Raw genomic sequence first — 17,622 nt, 5'->3', positions numbered from 1 at the left:
GCCTGTAATGTTCACATATTATTTTCTTGTAATTTTAATTAAAATTAGCATTGTCCATTTGTTACACCACTGGTCCACACTTCTTCAGACGAACACAAGGAGGACTGAAGCTACCAAACCGAAACAGGATATTTTGCGAACAGATTATATTGAGCAGTATGAAATATGAATGAATGCAAAGTTTTACTTTTTTTTTCCTGTTGGGTCTTTCATATCTCATTAAAGAGATGAAAAACGTAAGCGATGTACTGCGGCAAAGTGCAATAAAAACACTGATTCGACCATGAGATTAATTAGATTAATAAAATGAATACAAAAAAAAAAATAGATAAATAAATTGTACTATAAAACTATACCTTCCCACTTGCATTTCATCACATCCACAAAGGTTACCCTCCGCCATGACGTGTAAACACAAACACGACTGCTGTGTTCAAATCCCAAACTTCAAGTGTCAACCTGGCACTCGGCCTTTATTTACACACATATGAGATAGGTGATAAAGTGTAGCTGCTATTCGGCTGCATTCACATTGTTCGGCTTCATTCACACGTTGAACAAATAGACATTACATCATGCTGGCGTGATCACTTTTCTTTGCTATTAACTTCTCGAGGTGGCGTGTAAGACTATTTAACTGATTACATTCACAGAGATGAAGCCATCCTCCTGGTATGATAACTTGAATCTGAATACTCCCTAAATACTGTGTAAGGCCTGATTCCCAGAGATTAGATCGATCCAAACTAGATCGACCTAACTCCCTGGGAGTTCACGCTAAATAGCTGTCAGCCGAGCGGGCACGAAAGTTAATTACCCCCTTACAGCTTGTAGTATACAGGACGGACATTTAAACCGGATTATCTGACAGTAATCTAGTGAGACTCCAAACGGGGATAGATCGATCTAAGGCTTCGTTCACATGCAATGTCTATTTTCTAAATTCTATTTTCTATTCGCGCTATCTTATGATCACAGTCTGTGCCCTGAATATCCCGCCGCGTAATTACCGGCAGCGCGAGCCAGTTACTATAGTAACTTATAGTAACTGGCTCGCGCTGCCAGTAATTACGCCGCGGGATATTCAGGGCACAGACGGTGATCACAACGCATGCCGCGAATAGAAAATAGAATTTAGAAAATAGACATTGCATGTGAACGAAGCCTAAATGTCTGGGAATACGCCCTAAGTCTGGGTTCACGTGCCTAGATCGATCCAACAGGATCAGTCTAACTCCACGGGGGATCACGCTAAATTGCTATCAATTTAAGTGGCTTAAATATCTGTCACGCCTTTCGAATCAACTAGGTGGTGATTAACTCTCGACCTCCGGTAGTTAATTACCCCCTTACATCTTTAGTAGGTGTGACAGGCATTTAAGTCGCTTTAGTTGATAGAAATTTAGTGAGAATCCCCTGAACATAGATCGATCCAAAGTTAGTACGATATCTGTGGGAATGGTCCCTTAGAGACCCCTGACAGCAAAGAATAGTCTTAAAAGGTGCTGTAACTCTGAAAATATCGTCGACGTTGGAAAATTATATATTTGGCAATAGCAATGCAAATAATTTCTTTATTTTTTGTGGTGTAGAGTCAATATTAATATCCCTGTTCTAATTTGCTATTTAAAAAAATCATTCAGTGTAAGCGACTTAAATGTTGACACGCCTAATTAAACTGATAGTTACCCAACGGGACTTGCCACTATATAGACGATTGAGCTGATTATACCGAAAGTATTTTAGCGAGAACTCACGCAAAGTTAGATCGATCCAGTTAGTACGATGTGAATATATATTTTAGATGGGGAGAAATTCACTTATCTCGGCAGTCTAGAAAGCTGTTAAAATGGCAAAAAAAGTTCACAGGCAGGTAATCAGAGCATACTGGTCAATTACTTAGCTGAGAGTTATACCTGTTGTCAGTTTTGCGATCATATGGGACCCTTGCTCATCGTCTACTATCTTTGAGGACTTAGAGATGTCAAAAATCGTTTTTTGGTAACATTTTCCGATGGCGCGATAGGATTGTCAGCGTTCTGCCGTTTTGTTCGGCAATTCTGCCCAGAGACCTCGCCAAATGATACAAACTAGGGGACCAATGATATGTAGCAGGAAACACAAACAAAGGTGATTACATGTTACTGCAACAAATAGGCGCGATCGTTTTTCGGTGAATTCTGGATCATTTGGTGCCGCGTCTGGTAGTTGGGTAGGCCTGACAAAGTAATCGGATGGCATTGTTTGTAGCTGTGTTGAGAAAGGCCGGTCACTCGTGTTAATACGAGTTTTTGAAAGTTAACGATGCAGGCTTGATTTCAATGATTTGACACTTGTCATGTAAACTGAATAATCCAACGATTATTTTAGGACACTCACCTTGCAAAATGTCATCTAAGATTATATCTGGTAGTAAGAAGGTGCTCAGCTGCACAACAAACAATGAGTCTACTGCAAGAAAAAAAAAATGCATTTATTCATTTCTTTGTGTGTATGTAGAAGTTACGTCTATTTTTATTAAGTCGGCATTTTCTTGTAGATTAACTGCGTCTAAAACTAAATTATTTCTGTATGTATGTGACAGGATACACAGCCCCCCTCTCAAGATAAATGCCAAAACATCTATGATGCTCAATGTGTTCTGGTATATTTTGCTCGGGTGACATTGTTTTATCTCTCTCTTAAACATACAGTGACTGTCACACTACCAGCCTGCGTCCACAAGAGTAGACAGATTTAATCTCTTCAAACAGTAATATCCAGGCCCGTAGCCAGCAATTTCATAAGGGGAGTTTTTTTTCTGAACAATGGACCTTTTTCCATAAAAACTTCCATGTACGTAGATCAAATTTTACCCAGAGTGGACCTTTTCCCAGCAAAAGGGGTGGTTCTTTCGAACCCCCCGAACCCCCCTGGCTACGGGCCTGATATATCTCAGCACCCAGCTCTGATGTCAATAAATTCCCATGCCCTGATCAGTTTATCTTGGTTATAGAGGTTAACGTTCTTGATATGGCCGTCTGCAGGTCAACAGAGAATGATATTATAGCCTGCCTATCTTTACGTACAGGTGACAGGGTCAGTTAAATACAATTAAATTTAGTGTCCATTGAATATACTCTGTAGAGAAGTTGCCTTGAGAAGACTGTATTTGTAACGACCTTGTTGAACTTGACTTACACAATGACGAATTATTCAAGACAAATTTCCCGTTTTTCGGTAAAAGTTTCCTTTCTGTAGCACTGAAGTCCCTATGCAGCGTTAACAATCGATGGAAATAATGTAACTGTTGTTATAACTTCAACTAAGTTTGCGTAGCTCAGGGTTATAAACTTATGTAGACAGACACATGACTTTGAAATGCATTGGCGCTTTAGAAAGGCGTGCAAGTTAAGAGTTCTCTCATTATTTTAAATTTCCAAAAAGTCGGCGCGGTGCTGGCCATCAAGAGCACTATTCATACAAATGGTGAACGTTGAACTTGTGCCCCCTCCCCCCCCCCCCCCCCCTTGAAGCACCTTTCCTTGTTTATTATAAGAAGGGAAATTACCAAAACCGTATTTTTTAAACTTATCTGAAAAAAAAGGAAGTCATACCTAATTAACAAAAATTTTCAGAGATTTTTTAAATAGGGCAGGTGTTGCGTCAGGCGGAGTCACCGCTTGCTGAATAAGTGGTGACGTCACTGAAGGACTCAGCCTGATAAGCTGTGTGCAGATTGTTAGGTATTAATAAGCTGACGGGTATTTAAAGCATTTGTTATCCTCTAGATACCGAAAATGATATTTTCCTGCATCTAATTATTCAGTAATGGATCTATCTTTGCTGATTTAAAACAAAAAAATGCCCTCGAAAATACAAAATATCGACGTTATAGTTCTCGTTGCAATCAGCTCAAAGTCTTATAATTTAACACCTTTCTATTTTGCGGTGGGATAGAAATCGGTTTGGGGCGTTATTTCATCCACAAATAAGATTGTATCACGAAAATTGGCATAGTTGACCACGAGCCAGTGGGCTACAATTGCTTGCCGACATTTTGGTTAATCCTTTTGTTATAGAGTTACGATCCTTTATTTACAGATCTTAACTAAACAAAGGCACTATTTTGCTTTAGCAACAATAGTATCCGAAATGAAAATTTAAGAAAAATTGCTGACAGGGTTTTGGAGTACTAAATGGTGTCAGTATATTGGTGTTAAAACGGTGTTCGAGGGTGTTCAGGAAAGGCCCCTATTTCACACAGACCACGAATCCCACGAATCGCCAGGAATTGACAAATTTCAGGATTCGTGAGGATTCGTGAGATTCTGCCAATTTTCTGGTCTAATTCGACACGCTCACGATTCAGTTACGATACAGGTACGATAGTGTTACGAATATTCGTGGGACTCGGCTTGAATCGTGAGATTTTGCCAATTTTCTTGTCTAATTCGACACGCTCACGATTCAGTTACGATACAGGTGCGATAGTTACGAATATTCGTGGGATTCGGCTGGAATCGCACGAATAGTGTCCAGAAATTCACTACGATTTTTTGGGATCGGGAGTTTGTGGCCAAGACTTTGAACAGGTCAAATGTTTAGCCACGAATTCCCGATTGATCAGGAATTGCAAGAACTGACTACGATTATATACGAATCTGTTAAGAACTTCACGAACTGATTACGATTTATCCACGAATCCTGTAATTTTCCATTCTTGGCCATTCGTGGGATTCGTGGTCTGTGTGAAATAGGGGCATCAAAGTTTTTGCCACCAATTCCTGCTGGTCAAGAAGTGCAAGAACTGACTACGAATATATACGAATCTGTTAAGATCTTCACGAACTAATTACGATTCAACTACGAATCGTGAAATTTGTCAATTCATGGCCATTCGTGGGATTCGTGGTCTGTGTGAAATAGGGGCATAAAGGAGAACTATGACGAACAGAATTGTTTAAGTTTCCAATGTCTTTCACGACTTATTGGGCGGAATGTAAACGTTTTTTTTTTTTCCTTGCTAAAAACACGTACAGGATGCAACAGTATACAGAAGGGATGGATAATAGATATCAGTCGCTGTGAACGTTACATATTATATTCACAAGAAATGCAATGTAATCAAATATGTTTGGCAAGGACGCAGTAGAGGGTGCACGATAACTGGTACTATATACAGCTGCCGAGCTCAACAGAGAGGATTTTTCTGACAGTACGACAATATAATCAGCACTCTAGTGTAACCAGTGCCAAGGACGCAGGACTGTGTAATAAGTGATACGATATACAGGCCTACCCAACTACCAGACTCGGCACATAAGGATCCTGAATTAACCGGTATATCGGACCACACTACCCGTTTTCAAGGTGTGTGTCAGATCGCATTTCGGAGTATCATACCCCAGAACAAATTTTGTAGGACGACTGCGGGCTCATCCACGCTCGGCTGAACAACCTTAAACTGTACTCTTACTTTAGAGTACTCTATTTTATTGTCTCTATGGGGGTATATGGGGACTTTACGACTTTCGGTTTGAATGCTTTAACCACTTTTGATAGGGCTTTTTTGCATTGTATTAGATTAATGTGGCAGTCTAAGGTTCATCTAGGTGGCTTTCAAATTTATGCACCCGGTTTTAAAATCATATAGCGATTTTACGACAATCGTTTACTATCCAATCAAGGTGACAGCCGAGCGTGGGCTCATCCTGTCGGTGTTCTGACTGATACTCCGAAATGCGATCTGACACACACCTTGAAAACGGGTAGTGTGGTCCGATATTCCGGTTAATTCAGGATCCTTATGTGCCGAGTCTGGTAGTTGGGTAGGCCTGATATACATCTGTCGAGCACAACAGAGGGGATTTTTCTGGCAGTACGTCAATTTAGACCACGGTGGAAGTGTAGAACAAAAGACTCAGACGTGGTGTAACTCGCATAACCGCACGTCTCGCATGAATGCGTTATAACCCGCTAAAACACACACATACTACTCATCGAAGCACAGAACCATAAACACACCTGAAAGCAAGTTAATTAGGGACTGAGCGTTTATCACCACATATGAAAAAAGAACAAAAAACAAGCTGCATTATATTTCAAAAGTGATCTTTTGTCGTTTTTTATATTATTAGAACTTTTTCAATAACAGAAGGTATTTCAATTGTTAAAATTTTGTCGTCCTTTTCCGTATTTTGCTTCATTGGAGGTGCCGATAAAGAGCTTGCAGGCTGGGTTGAAGATGAAGTTACTGAAGCGCACGATGCTTTTGAAATTCAAAATATAGTTGTTTCACGAATATTGCATATTTATTTGAAATGTCTTAACACTATGGAAGCCGGGTGCTGCTGCGACTTAAAAGATAACGAATGATAAGAAAATTAAACACACCTGGCGGATAGGAACTGCCATCTTGGCGCTTAATTAACCAACCAATAGTCCAAAATCTCTAGATTTCCCCCCTCAAGGGTTGGAATATAGGCCAGTGAGGGTCGGCCATAGTGACAGTTCTAAAATCTCGCCACGTGCGCCAGTCCTTAAAGACATTACATGCCCAGGTCGTATTTTTCTGTGTGTTTGCTGGAATTCTGTCTGCAACCATTTTTTCAAATTCAGGGGAGTGTACTGGCTCTTCGAACCGCTTTGATTCTGCATCGATATCCACTTTATAACGATTGGGTTGGTAATAAATCTAGCTGAGAGAGGGTGACGTCCTCCTCCGCTCCAAACATGATGAATAGTGTGGTAATGAAGATAGCGGGGAAGTTGCGTGAGTGTGATGTCGTGAACTGTTGTTGAAGTTAATGGACCGTGGTCTAATTAAGATAGACCCCTCGCTGACTCGGGGTCTATCTATTACATAATCAACTGATATCGTGTTATGGTGATGTGACATTAACATCATGAATCATGTCTTTATTTGGTCTACTGACAAGCAGGTTTCTTTTCCTTAAAAATTTGAGCCGTTTTTGGACGAAAACTTGCTATCATGCACAAAATGCACGAAACCTCAGCGTCGGCTGAACGTGTCGTTTCTGTATTTGTAATTGGTTATTTATTTATTTATTTTATTTATTTATTATTTTGAAGGTAAAAACGGCGATATATTTTTCCCCATAGCTTTCATATTTTGAAATATGTTCCATTGTATTACATTCGGTCATCTGACCAAATTCTCCTTTTTTATCTTTTTATTGTTTAACATTTTGTATTGTATTTTATACATGCACATAACAGAATGTTATAATTATCATTGAATGAATTACATGTTTTTGTCAACGGCTTGTGGTGCCTTTTCTTTTCTTCAATTTTTCTCACGATCAGAACCCTATTTGAAGTTTTTATTGATCGTGTGTCCATTCCGTGTCAATTTCGGGACAGTGTGACACATGCATACAATTTCTCCATGCAGTAATCACTGAGTAACATAGATGGTTACATAAATGGGATTCTCTGAAGATGACTCCCATCTATAGTTACTTAGGCAGAACTATAGTGGAATGGTACGGTGGAGTATTATGGAAGAATATACATGTATGTATAAGACCTATACCATTACAGTCAAAACCTTAGTTTAGAACAACAAAAGAGAATATGTTAGACAACTGTGTATCAGACAGAGATATCTCAGTTGTCAACAGAACTCTCAAAGATACATCTTAGTTTTAATTTCTATTTCTGCCAGCAGAAACAGTTTTGACGTTGTGATGACGGTAATCGATATCACTATTTGTATTGCCTGCGATAAGCGGTTGGTTACGATGTGCGCTCTCTAAATATAGTCACCCAAAATTATTTCTTTGTACACACGATGTACATGCAGTCCTTGCTACGCTGAGCTGACATACTGAACAATAACACTGAACTTGAAATACGGCAGTAAATTATATTATGTTTTCTTTTTATGACTCGGCTTCAAGAATTATCCCTACGGAAATCTAGACAATCTTGCGATCTTTTTTTCAGAGTAAAGTCCAAGAAAGCAGTGAAAAACTGATTTTCCTTCTGTTAAGGACACTCTTGTGAAGCATAGCCTTGAAAAAAAAAAAGACTGAAATTAATACTCTTTTAAAACAATTCCAACTACTATATGACTATAAATCACTTCATATACTCCCACGTTACAGTGCCTTTGTGCTCCTGATTCTGTTCCATAATTCGATTCATCGAAGCTATCAATGAGTTTTCAATCATTTCCATCATAATCAAGGATGGATCCAGGATTATTTGAAGGAGGTGCAAAGGCGACCCCTCCCCCCCCCCCCCCCTTGGTTAAATTTAAGAGGGGACCATTGTTGTGATTTTTTTCAGAAATCGAAAGAGAAGGGGGTCAGTATCCCCCTAACACCCCCTAAATCCGCCACTGATTAATGTCCTCAATAATATAGGTGAAACTGGATAAAAAGCTCTATCAAAGCTACCTGCAAAATATCAGAGGAGAGTTTTACTTACCATAGGGGAGCAACTAATAACTGCCAAAACAAGCACGACCGATATCCAAGTGACAACATCAAAGTATTTGGCGTAGCTGGTTTAGATTTATTGTAGGACCAGTAGGCCGCTGATTCAGCGAGGAATGACAGCCCGCAGATTGTCTATATGGCTTACATCTGGTTATTTTGATAGCCGCAGTTGTTGCTTTGTAACTGAAATTAATCAGCGAGTACAAGTGCTCTGTGTGGTCGAGTAAATACAGTTTAAATAACACTCACACTTTTGACTTTCTGCATTTATGTCCGTTATCTCAAACGTCCCCACATAAGGTAAATATGATCCTTAGCAACTGTCGCATCCTTCCTCTGATAAACTGCTGCATGTTTGCCTGCAGGGTTAAACGGTTAAAGGGGTTTGATGATGCTCGAGGATTTGTGACCAGTAAAAAATCACATACCTACGGTACATGTGCCAGGAAATGTGTCTGGGATGTAGTGTTACAAACACATCTATTGGCCAGAAAACTATCAATCTACAACATTAGGGCGGGGATTCCCCTTTTTAAGAAATGGCGGGCAACCGGCTCTTTGTGTGCCATTATCTTAACAAGGTGACTTGAGTTACCTGCACATGTTATAATAGAAAATGTTGTTGAAAATTATGATTTACGATTACACACATTTTTTCTCAATTCTACTGATGTCCCATGTGTTCCGGCCTTTTTCAATATCCAAGTAACCACGTCATATGTGTTTAAAGCAGGTACTAGCATACATGTGTACCTATCAGCACAGTAGCTACTGAGAGAGGATACTGTCATTGAAATAACTCGTTGTATAACAGGTACTAGCATACATGTCTACCTACCAGCACAGTAGCTGCTGAGAGAGGATACTGTCATTGAAATAACTCGTTGTATAACAGGTACTAGCATACATGTGTACCTACCAGCACAGTAGCTACTGAGAGAGGATACTGTCATTGAAATAACTCGTTGTATAACAGGTACTAGCATACATGTGTACCTACCAGCACAGTAGCTACTGAGAGAGGATACTGTCATTGAAATAACTCGTTGTATAACAGGTACTAGCATACATGTCTACCTACCAGCACAGTAGCTACTGAGAGAGGATACTGTCATTGAAATAACTCGTTGTATAACAGGTACTAGTAGCATACATGTGTACCTACCAGCACAGTAGCTGCTGAGAGAGGATACTGTCATTGAAATAACTCGTTGTACTTCTGTGACTTGATTCATAGATATCAGTTATTGCCACGAATTAGATTCTTTGTCACTTTGTGTAACCTGTGTGGCGTTTTAATTATATTACCATTATACTTTTCATTTTAACGGCGTTTTTATTGAGTAATGGATTTATAATCTTGAAGATATCACATACGTGCAGGCTGAATACATCTTTGCTCTAAGTTTTCAGATAAGTTTCAAGGTTATTTCAGTTTGTAACCATAAATCCCTGTTGTCTCCCTAACCTTGCATAAAGGAAGAATAAGATCGCGCGCGTTATACGTCACAGGTCTTGCGTAACTACCCACGTGCTACGATTTTTCCCTTGGGGGGCAGCAAGCGGACATTTTGTACAGGAGCAATGCAAAGATGGGTGAAAACGATACGTTGTTTTTAACCGAAAACAATGTCCTCAGTGCGAAACTGCCAACACCAAAAATAAAGGAGCATACCAACGGTGTTTTGAAACGATGTGGTTAGCCTGTCAGTGGCGAGTTGGGGAGAAAAGAGCAGCACTGATAGCAAGGTACTGTGTACACGTGAACCGGCAAAGTTAATGATAATTTCATGTTGCAAAAGCATAATTAAATCAGTTAGTTATTTTCCAAATGATATTATTTGAATAGCAGATACATAGATCAAACTAACAGCAATAAAAATTTTTGATGACATTGAAAATCAAAACCTGCGGTGCACGATAGGTTTAGGAGGACACTGCCACAGCAAGTAATGCATGAATTTTGTTACATTACACCATATGCTTAATTGTGTCGTTGTTAACTCTGTGGTATAATTACTGCACAAATTAATACCTGATACTTTTTCTCAGGCTACCAAGTACAAATCAACTTATTTTGTGGCAATTGACCTCCATGTTCCATCATGTGTGCAGGTTGTTTATTATTATTATTTGTTCAAGCACATTTTGATAAAGTGGCTATGCTTTAACAAGAGAAAGTCAAAATTTATGCTGAAGTTTAAAACATAAAATCATCAGTAGTATATACAATTGAAGCTAGTTGATTATGCATATTTGATTTTTAGTTATCTTGATTATGATACGAGGTTCCTGCCTTTTTCTCTTGCCCTCAAATCAATATATAACAAGTAAATTGATAGTGCTTTATTACAATTTTGGCTTTATACTTTCAGATGTAAAAACTGTGTAGCTGTTGGTAAAGCTGTAGTGATTGATGTGTGCATAGATCAGGGGAAATGGTATTAGAGAAACTAGGAGGACAAAACATATATAATGTACTAGTAGATCCATCATCACAGCAAGGGTAGATGGTGTGATCTTGTCCCTGAAGCTGTGCCTCAAGTTTTCAGCTGGTTGAGTCCTAACTAAGACAAGCTGCTGCGGTGTGAATTGCAATATGTACATTCAGGTTATACGTGGCAGATTTATGACAAAAGAGACCTTCACAATATACTTCAGTTATTCTTGCATCTCACAATATACTTCAGTTATTCTTGCATCTATGCCTCATCAAAAGTACACAGTTACAGTGACTAGAACATTGTCTGCAAATAGTGAGGCAGTGAAGTCTGCAAGGTGCCATTGTTTTTCAGTATTAAGACTGGCAGTATCTGTTTTTAATTAATTTTTTTATTATTCTTTTTAATGGGAGGGAGACTCACTTTGTTCTTTCTATGCCCATTCAGTTAAGAGTTGGTGGCAATATATGGTAAATCTGTCATGCTTGTATGTAGAATTTCTTTTGCTCAAATTTCTACATTTATTGAATGCATTATGAAGTTTCCTGACTGATTAATGAGGTTACTTGTAGAAGTATCTTGCCTACACACATTTTGTGATATTTTTACTGCTTTATACATATGATTATTCACATTTCATCAGTGGTGTGTGGAAGGTATTTGCATTTTAGAACTGTAGATCTGTGTACCAGCAGGGTTATATTGCAGTAATATCTGTTAATGTTTCTAAAAATAAGCTTCATGTTTGATAATTAATTGGTTTGAAATAAATAAATAAATAAATAAATAAATAACCCAAATAAAATGAATTCATTTTATATTTCACACGATCTGTTTTTATTATTTCTTCTAAGCATTTAATCATAACATCTCCTATCATTATACTGTTATTGTGTAATAACATTGAAAGTTTCCAAGTTTTTATTAACAGGTTGATGCTAACGTATTACAAATAAATATAAGCATCAAAGCATATTTCCTTACTCAAATGTAGCAAACGTACCACTGGCATAATACAGGTAAAGATACAGGTAAAGATGACAGCATTGATAACTGGGTTTACAGCGCTGTTGGTTAGTGTCAGATTGTTATCTGATAAAGTTTGCTACTAGTACCTGGGGACAAAAGGTCTGGCACTTGACAATCAAGTTGATAAAATCACATAACGCCTGTAGAAAATAGAGCATACCTGCCCAACATTGATTTGTTCAGATTCTTGACTAAGGGGTGCGTTACTGGTGTCAAGGGCCAAGACTTGAACTTAGGGGTTTGGCATGTCACTGGACATTCCTCTCGATATCTGCCCAAATCTAATAAAGCCTCAGTTGCTTAACTTTTGCCAAATTTCCAATATCTACAGGTCGTGTTGATTAATGCTTGGGGTCTCTTCTCTTGCGGCGGTTAATTGGGGACACCTGTGCGGCCTGTCAACGCACCAAGACCCACCTTTGCCAGTGCCACATTTTCCATTGCCGTAAATATCAAATTTGTGAATAGGATGAGGAATAATGACAGTTATGAAAAATGTTTGGAAGTACTTGTCACCTTCGTCACAGTAACCACATGGGCTGAGCTGCCCCCCCTCCACAGGCGACACCTTGCGGAGCAAGCGTGCGTAATCCAGAGTGCAACTGAAAATAACCTTGTCGCGCGACCTTATTGCACGTCGTCTATAACGGCATTCCCAGAGATTCAGATCGATCCAACTAGATCGACCTAACTGCCTGGGGGTTCACGCTATATTGCAGTCAGCCGAGCGCGCACGGTAGTTAATTACCCCCTTACATCTTGTACATGTAGTAGGCGGGACGGACATTTAAGCCGGATTATCTGACAGTAATCTAGTGAGACTCCCCACGGGGATAGATCGATCTAAAATCTATGGGAATGCGCCCTATTACCCAAACATCAGTCAATGTCGGATATTTTAATTCATTTTTGAGTTGCAGCGCCCTGCGCTTTATTCTAGTGGTGAGTGTAAACGTGTCAAGCATGTGCAGTGGTTATACCCTCCACCAAAGGTCTTCTCATTCTTCTCTACCAGTATCTGATATGAAATTGGTTGAAAGACCCCTTATATGAAGGTCAGGAATCAATACACACGCTCCATTTTATATATGGTTGACATAATGACGGGTAATTGAATCATACCATTAAGTCAATGAGACCCGAAAGGTGGAGGTTCCCTTCAGACAAATGATACATAAAGTACAAGGAGCTGTTACATGTAAGGACTTTTTCTTAGCATACTTTCGCTGTGATCATCGTGTAGAGAAAACCCAAAGGCCCAACTTGTATCAGAAGAGCATTATCCTATATGTAAACAGACACTGTTAACCACTGAACTTCAGCGAAATAAAATAATTAATTAAATAATAAAAAAAGAACTGAAGGCAATGTATCCAGCCTTATAAATTAATACACATAGATGTATATCTTCATAAAATAACTTATACATTTATACACATAGATGTATATCTTCATAATATAAGTTATAAATTAATACACATAGATGTATATCTTCATAATATAAGTTATAAATTAATACACATAGATGTATATCTTCATAACATAACTTATAAATTTATACACATAGATGTATATCTTCATAACATAACTTATAAATTTATACACATAGATGTATATCTTCAGAATATAACTTATAAATTTATACACATAGATCTATATCTTCATAATATAACTTCATTTAAAGTAATGCAGAGACCACAAGGGGTGCTTGGATTCCTGAGAAGTCCTTGGAAATCCCTGAGTACTATGACATAATTACTGCGTCTACTAAAGCATTGCGCATGCATTATTTGATTTTATTTGCCTCATCTGTAATTTAATTTACCTTGCTTTTTGTTTGATAAAGAATTCTCCTTGCAGAGGAGTATTTTATGAAATGACCCAAACAACACTAGTTTGTGAGTTTAAATGATAATTGTTTTATTTTATGGAGTAATAAGTGTGATCTAAATTTTGACCCACAGGGAGAAGCAAATTCCAGAATATATTTCGCAAACGCAACAGTTGTATCGCACCAACTTACAAATATAATGTTTACATAGGTCAAAGAGACGCCATTGTCCGGCAATGATAGTAGAGCTGGGTGTTCTGGGAGTGCCACTGAGCGTCCTCAGGAAAAGAAAATACAGAAGTGGACCTGGACACGACGTGCTGTCAACGCTTTAACTTTAATTTTTCCCTGAATAAGGAGTTTAGTTTGATGTGACACGTTTTATGTTGATAGATCGATCATATTATAACAAAATAATGTAGTTCAATTAAGGTCAAATGACCTGTTAAAAATCATGAAAATCAGACTATATTATTATTATTATTATTATTATTATTTGAAAATTAAGTACTTTCTACCTAAAAACTTGAAAGAAAGCTGAAACTTAAAACTACATTTCCCTTTGCCAGTTTGATGTGAATACATGTGATGATTTCTTAAATTTCCTACTTGCTTCATTCAAATCACTATGCATGCCTTTTAACCGCTTTAAAAGTGAACAAAATTTCAAAATATTAATTTACAGCTGGGGGGGGGGGGGGGGGGGGGGAGGGGGGGATTGCAAAAGAGGTCCAGAAAATAACGTATGCATGGCAGTATATACTGGCAAGAGGTGTAAGATTAGGGCAGCCTCCGTGTCGTGTTCTACAAACTTGTTGTCACCTTGTAAAGGCCAGTTCAAATGTGCTCATGATTTCAAGATCTCTGTTTTTTCTCGTGCACACATACACGCACACACACACACACGCACACACACACACACACATAGTCCAATATGAAACGTAAATCAGATTTAATTTTGCTTTATTTAATTTCATTTACTGTATGTAAGATGTAAATTGAAAAATAAATGCATTTTAAAAGAAAAAGATACACCGGATGTTTTTTGCATTTTTTGCTTATCAAAAAACATTTGCTTCTGAAGATATAAACACAATACACGTGCTTGTCGTGTTGTGCCATGTTTGACAGCTACATTGTATGCCCGATACCACTATAAGGACTGCACAATGGCTACACCAAAAAATAGTTTTTAAAGAATGTTGCTTGTGTTGTGGTACTGACCTTCCAGTGCAAGATATCCTTAGTTCAAACTTCTAACTCCGTGCCAGCCACTGTGCTACTTCTCTCGTCTGCACGATATAACGTCAGCGCAAGGCGGGAAAGGCAGCTCAAGCCGGTCAAAGCTGTGACGTAAGAGACTAATGACTTCCAAATATGGAGCTCCAGGCGGATACAACTGTGGCGTACGAGACTTGTGCCTTCCAAATATGGAAGCGCCCCAGGCAAAATTTTGCCGGACACGCCTCCAGGTTGACGGTAGTGGCTAGAGCCAGTTTGCTGATATGGGTTATATATGAAATCAAGATCGAGTTGGCAAAACTGAAATCTTGAACCTAGGGTTAATATGTGCGGAGTTAGAATGTAATCTGAAAAATGGTATCTTTTCAAAAAAATGTTAAGAAATCTAATTCCAATGATAGATTGTAATCCGTTTGGATGATTTACGGAAAATAATTGGTGGTATATGATCATAAGACTTCTGTTTTGAATTTAAGCAAGGTTTATAGTTCTTCAAATGAAACAATTGTTTCTATCTTCTGTAAGTGAATACCATATGCTCTCTTAATATTTGTAGTATTTATTACAATTGATAAATGATAATTGTTAGAAATTTTGTAGATCATGGGTCAGTAACTGGAAAGCATCGCAAATTGCGACCGAGCACAAGTATGGTGATTGTCGCTATCCCTTAACTCGAAAGCATCGCAAATCATGACCGAGCGCTAATAGCGACATCACCTTAGTTTACAGGCTATTATTTGTGACGAGTAAATCCCATTAGGTATGATGGCCTTTGCGCATGCATACATTTCCCTTTTATAGAGTCTTTAGTGTAATTAATAATGGCGGCAAGTTTGGGTTGCCAGTCTTAATAGCATATTACAAAACATGAGAGCTTATAAAAGAATGAGTCACTCTGTACTTCTGAAAAAAGAAAAAAAAAAAAAACCTGGGTAAATATTCACGTGAAGAATGCCAAATTCATGTTTTATTCTGCATATTCTTTCAAAATTAAATATTTCATATATTATTTTATATCTTCTGATGAATATTCATTTGAGTAGTCTATTGATAATAACCATAAGTTTAAAAATGTCATTTGCTACACAAAATGAAAAAGCAGAAACAAAGAATTCCATCACACCGTGACCTTCCTCAATGTCTGTTAAAGTGAGACTGAACACTACTCACCCATGTATCAGTAATTGTATCAGTCCAAACACGTGCCCTTTGCTTATTGAATTGTTTTTGATATTTTATTGGTGTCAAACACTTCAAACATCAATATTTGTAATTGTGATATTCCTATGAATTAAAACAATGTCTTGATAAGCATCATTCTGAAATAAAATTACATTGTGTGTAATTATGTTATGACGTCTTCACTTTATGCGACAATAGAATTTTAGTAGCGCTCGAGGCTATAATCGCGTTGCGTTTGCCAAGGCTTTGAGTTGGCAGGCGAGTACAATCGCCGTCGCAAATAGCAATTGATCGCTATACTTGCGTGCGGTCGCAATTCGCGATGCTTTCGAGTTGTGTGTTATTGTGTGTTGTTGTGTGTGTTATTTTGCGTCCCCTCCCTTGCATGGCCATCAGTATTGTAATCTTTGTCTCCAACACGTGCCTGTAATGTTATATACTCACCAGACCTTATGAGGAATAATCTATACATAGACTGAAATATTCAATGGGATGAATTGGACAACAGGCCTAGAAGAATTTTTCTCTAAAGTTTTTCATTTTTATTACTCTAACATTGAGATATTTTAGAGTAATAAAAACAGGAACTATTTATTTTGAAACAAAAATCAACCCTCTTAAATTTAAACATCTCTATTTAAGAGATGCAAATCAGATTCAGTTATTTTATAGCGTCATGAAGATATATAATATTAGCAAATGTGTTCAACTGAAAATATGTAGGTTTTCAGAAACATGATATATATATAATGTATATTTGATATATATGATCAAATTTATATTATTTTTGATGCAGGTACTTAATGGTTTTCATCTCAGTGTCAGTAATCTTTGTTGTCGTTATAAATTACATTCATTCTTCATGCCGGCCACCAGATAAGTATAGAGTTTATGGAATATAGATAATCTGTGGAACTGTTCACTGATATTCCCTTTTAAAGTGATTGCTTCTTGACCAAATGGTTTATGGTGTAAGGGGCTGTGGTGTCAAAATTGGTACAGTCACATTGTAATAATAAAACCAGTTTTTTAGCAGACTGAAATGTGGACCGTGAAAGTCAACTGAAAATGTAGTGTCACAACTATGCCAACATGCAGTAGATATTGGAGGACCACAGAAACATTTACAATACAAGACATTCTATACTGAAGCTAACTTCCCAACAAATGACAAATATATACCACTATGGAGACATGAAAACTGCATTAAGGTGCACCAGCATTTTTTTTAATCCGTTTGCATCTGTCGCCTGTAACGCAAACGTTGATGTGTATTTTATCTTGTACCACGTTTCCATATGCAGCACTCTGAATATCAGATAAAGATGAAAGTCACTGCAGTTATTATTCTCTCCTGTCTCCTGACCCTGGCTATGATATCTTCCGGTAAGTGAAACACACACACACACACACACACACACACACAGAGAGAGAGAGAGAGAGAGAG

General features: G+C 38.0%; 1 protein-coding gene and 1 long non-coding RNA gene across 5 annotated transcripts in view; one reads left to right on the top strand and one right to left on the bottom strand.

The window, feature by feature from the left end:
• LOC112042630 (uncharacterized) overlaps positions 1-17,622 on the bottom strand; it is a 168,254-nt gene that overhangs the window by 32,735 nt on the left and 117,897 nt on the right. The window contains exons 1-2 of one of the 4 annotated variants that reach the window (XM_086995899.1): positions 8,437-8,990; positions 2,380-2,451 (exon numbers count right to left, since the gene is read on the bottom strand). The exons of 1 other annotated variant lie outside the window; for it this stretch is intronic. The gene's annotated coding sequence lies outside the window, so the exon portion shown is untranslated. Of the gene's footprint in view, positions 1-356; positions 836-2,379; positions 2,452-8,436; positions 8,991-17,622 lie in introns of those variants that run through there. 2 more of the 4 variants (XM_086995900.1, XM_086995898.1) reach the window with 2 other exon arrangements.
• LOC147760070 (uncharacterized) lies at positions 9,937-11,713 on the top strand. Its single transcript, XR_015331242.1, has 2 exons — positions 9,937-10,196; positions 10,823-11,713. It is a non-coding gene; the product is annotated as an uncharacterized LOC147760070 (long non-coding RNA).

This window comes from Lingula anatina, chromosome 9, assembly GCF_051362555.1.
Source record: "Lingula anatina isolate TDL-2025a chromosome 9, LinAna3.0, whole genome shotgun sequence".
Taxonomy (NCBI): Eukaryota; Metazoa; Brachiopoda; class Lingulata; order Lingulida; family Lingulidae; genus Lingula; species Lingula anatina.
The sequence above is the reverse complement of the archived record's forward strand: the minus strand, read 5'-3'. Positions and strand labels throughout refer to the sequence as shown.